Source organism: Pteropus vampyrus, unplaced genomic scaffold, assembly GCF_000151845.1.
Source record: "Pteropus vampyrus isolate Shadow unplaced genomic scaffold, Pvam_2.0 Scaffold131, whole genome shotgun sequence".
In the NCBI taxonomy this organism is placed as follows: domain Eukaryota; kingdom Metazoa; phylum Chordata; class Mammalia; order Chiroptera; family Pteropodidae; genus Pteropus; species Pteropus vampyrus.
In genome coordinates, this window is record NW_011888912.1 from 713,088 (window position 1) to 717,801 (window position 4,714).

Sequence of the window (4,714 nt, forward strand, 5' to 3'; positions counted from 1 at the left end):
GCTAAGCCTCTGCCACATATTTTAGAGTTTCTGTCATGTCAGCATCTGATCCTGGTATAAATAACTGTCTCAGGCAGCATGGATTACGCTGGGCTGTCCTAACAGACGGCCCAGAATTTCAGTAGCTTACAACGCAAAGGTTCATTTCTCTCTCACGCAAAGTCCCCTGTGAGCCTAGGACACCGTGGGGGCGGCTGAGCTTTATATTTCCTTAAGCGACATGGCTTTTCAATAGCCATGGCCGAGGAAAAGTGGGGTGCAGAGCTGAGTACCCTTAATGAAAACGCCCCTTCCTGGAAGCGACACGTGTAATTTCTGCCACTCTTAACTTTTGACAGACAGGTGCCTAGTCTTCCTAGGTACCCCAAAGGTGAAAAGAATGGGGTGTCAGGGAAAAGACACATCTCCCAGATACTCTGAATTTGTGGCTTGATGAACGAGACACGGGTGTAAATGGTTGTCCCTGAACCCCTGTTATTATAAGCACTTTTTTTTTTTTTTACTTTTTTAGAATTACTGATATAATCCTAGCCAACAAACTTTGCATACTTACTAACTTTTCAAAGGTTTTCATTTAACTTTTGCAAACAGCTTATATCTTCCACTTGTTCAGATTCCAACTCACTTTCTGAACGGGCGTTACACAAGGCTACCGATCAGGAGCTTCCGGGTGGTGTGCGGGACCATTATGCATCCCATCTTAGGGGGGAATCGGGGATGGACAGATGACCAGCCAGCACTCGGGTTTTGACATCAAGTCAAGGGCCGAGTTAACAGAATGTAAATGTAGAGAAAATGCTATAACTCGGTTTCTTAGAAACAGAACACGAACGTGGGATGTCCTCGCCTGCACGGCATCAAGACTTGTGAGTTTTCTGTTGACTGAGATTATGTTTTTATTTTCCAGCTCAAACTGACCTAAATAGATAAGTATAAATGCAGACTAGTTTGGTTAGTTTTAAACGAACCCAAATAATCTACAGAAAGTTTACGCAGCTTACGTAAAATCTCTTTGGCTGATGCCGTTATAGGTCTACCACGTTACACACATTCCATCATGGTCATCCGCGTGGTCCAGAAGACGTTGGCTTCTGTCAGGGGGCGTCTACATTGTCCGCCGACTTAATCATCAGAGTTATTTGTCTCCTATTACTGTTTCTGGTGCCTTTCTAAGGGCTCTCTCAATTGGAGGTGACAGTAAACAAATTCAGAGACTCGTGAGCAGGAAATGTAGCGTATCAAGTCCTATAATTGCAAACTACAAGGATGCATTCAGATATGGTTTGATCCAGGAGCTCCAATGGCATCATCTCTCTCTCTCTTCTTCCCTGCCCTCCACCCATCACGCCTCCCCCTTTGTTAATCTCCTCTGTGCTTCTCTTTGGTTCCTTCCGGTGGCAGTCGTGACAAATTTGAAAGCGCTAGGCTTATACCACCTGAAGGTCGGCAGTCTGACGAGCGACTTGCGTTGACTTTCCAAACAGCTGACGGAAGTCTCAAGATCGACTTCGATTCCCAGGTCCTGGGTCACCTGGTTATCCGTGAACCAACCGGGAGACAGAATATTCTCATGGGCGAGGCTGGGGATCCAGGCTCAGCTCTGAAGCCGGGAAAGGTGCGGGCGGAGGCTTCGAACCCTGGGCCTCCCGGGCCAACGACGGACGAGCAGAGGCTCCCAGTGGCTCATCTGGACGCAGTGATTCCCCAGGGGGATGTGGGCAGGCAGAGGTCAGCACCACATGCTGGAGAAATCGCCCGTCGGCAGCGGCAGGCTGGCTTTGCCCCCCTACACGCTTCTGTACGCCAAGAGCGTTTGATTCATTGGCTTCGCTTTCCCGAGTCCCAAGTAGCTGTGCAAACTGCACGATTGCTTAGAACAAGGCTTCATTCAGATCGTCATCAGTTTTGTTTACGAAAGTTCGGTTTCTAACCAAGTAGGAAGAGCAGAAAGAAGATAAAGAAATGGAAAAGGCTCTTCAAATCGGCTCGAGGTTGAAACGGAATGTTTTTTGAGAAATTCTGAGCACCTAATCATTGATTTTTTTTTCCCCCACTTCCGAATCCTTGAGAATTTTGTGTAGACATTATTTCTCCACGGACACCTAATAAAAAAGAGACTAGGAAGGAGAGGTAACGAATTTTAAATAGGTTTTCGAGCAGCCGCCTGGTTTGTATCGAACTCGCACACTGATGTTCATTAGCCCGCCCTGGTGTCTTTCGGTTCCCCGAACACAAGATAGCGCTGATTTTAATGACTGCTGAAGACAGGCTAGTGTTTGAAGCCGGTGATAGTTCCGAATCATTTAGGCTGAATCTCGTGTCTTCTCTGAAACAGTTAAAAGATTTGCCGTCGGCTGTTTGTATGAACTGGAGGGTTACGAAGAGACCTAGAAATAACAAACCGAAGTGAAAACGTTTTTGGATGTGTCACGTGCAAAATAACAACTTAAATCATTCAGCTTACATTGTATATTTTCAACGTATAATGACTGAATTTGCAGACTTTACGTCGTATGAAAATTTGTGTGGGTAACATCTAAGGCGTCGTTGACATTTTTTTTTAATGAGATCAAATAATAATATTTCTTTCCTGAGAATGCCTAAATAGTCTACAAAGAGATTTAGTTTGCAAAGCGCGTTAGTGTTCGTAAACAAATTAAACACCAAACTTAGGATTTTAAAAAGGGTCCCGGAGCCTACTCTCGAATGGGGACACTGGGCGTGATCGGATCTGTTTGTGGAAGCGGCACCGTTCTCGCAGAGTGTGAGTGCAGCGGTGGGGTGTGACGGGGCCGGCCAGGGAGATGCTTGAAGAACAAACTGGAGTGAGCGTGAGCGGGCTGGACCGGAGAGTGGGCGATGGGGCGACGGGGAGCGGGAGGCGTCTCGGGAGCGGGGAATAGGGCGGACGGAAGATGTGGAAGCGCAGCACAGCCTGAGATGCCCCGAGAACCTGTGGCATCCGTGGGACAGCAGCCCTGGGCCGGCCACTGAATGAGATGCAGGGGAGGCGAGACACCCCAGCCTCCCAGGCTATGCCCTGACCCTTCATGTTTCTGTACAGTGATTAATAGTAAGGGGGGCTGCGTTGGCCCTAAACCTCCGAGCTGTAGGGTCGCACCCTCGCATCCCTTCCCCAAAGCCTTCGCTGCCGCTCCCTTCTGCAGACCAGATCAAGTCCCCGACTCCCAGCCCTCAGTGTCTGCCTCCGGCGTGGTCCCTCCGGCGTGGTCCCTCCGGCGTGGTCCCTCCGGCGTGGTCCCTCCGGCCGGTTCTGCGCCCCCGAGTCTCTGCTTCTCTGCCCATGCTGTCTCCTTCGTGCTGGGCTCCCCGCCTGGAGTTCCCTGCCCCGAATTCCTAGCTGTCAGGCCCACGCCCAGTTTCGGGTGACTCAGATGCCACCTGCTCCATAAACATTTTGCTGATTCCCACTGCTTCTCTGTGCGGTTCCCAGGGCAAAACGTAGTCTTTCTCGGTCGCGGTTCGATCACTTTTATTTCTATCTTTCTCACAGCATTTCTGTTTCTCCTTGAATTTTGGTTCTATATATTCTTACGTGTCCATAACACATAATATATGTGTGTCTGTATATACGTATGTATTTAAGTCCCATTATTAAATGGTGACGTTCTAGAAAATAGGGACTTATAGGGCTATTTATGTTTTATTAGTTTAGTCTTCTAAGGAGCATCGAGCACTGTGCTTTGCAGTTAGCTAAGGCCGAAACAGAGAGAGGGAAGGGGGGAGGGGGGAAGAGGGAGCGGGAGGGGGAGCCGCATCATTGCAGAGTGTAGACAGACACTCTCCGCAAACAGATTATGTTCGGAGAGCTCGCCGACTTGAAAGAACCCGTTTAGGCTTTTCAGAAGCACATGTGACATGTGACATAGGTCAGCACGGCCATCTTCAAGTTGCTACTGACTGACTAGTGGCCAGAACAAAGCAGTGGGGCTTTATGAATCACTTTTCAAATTCCCGACCCTTAAGAGTTTGCTTTTAAGAAAGATCTTATTTGGGTAAGAATTTTTGGCCCACTGTGACGGCAGAAAGTCTGTACAGAGCTGTTGATTTTCCATAACTGTTACCTCACCTTTGAAAATCTGGACGAAATTAATGTGACTAGTTTTGGAAATATTCATAACATCCGATCCGCTCAAAAGTCTGTACATTCACCGCAGACATTATTGCCCGCTGCCCACACGCTCTTGGATGGCCAAAGGTCCTTGCGCGTGTTCATTTGGGGGCATCTAGGGACCAGAAGGTCAAGTCTTTGGCAGAAGCATTCAGTGGAAAATCCGTTCCCAGGTAAGCTAGACACGCCGACGCACGGGGCATGTGTGAACTTGATGGACAGATTTAGGGCCACGCACCGCGGGGAGGTCCGGGCTGAACTCGACGGCTGCCCAGACGCCGACGTCAGTCCACTTCTGGTCAAGGGCACGGCACGTGTTGGAGGCCCGGCCCCTTGACCCACGCACGGCCACTCAGGCACCATAATCATGACCACATTCCCCGAGCGCCTGGGGACGTTCATCAGAAGGAGAACCTGACCCAGACGTGCCACTGTTTCCGCTTTTCCAAAACCGAGCTACGAGTTGTGCGAGTCTCAGTCCGAAGGGGAGGCGAGCGTCTCCCCCGGCGCTTCTGCAGGCGTTTACCTGGCGCTGGCTCTTGAACGTAAGTGTTTGCGGACAGCTCCGGGGGGCACGTCATC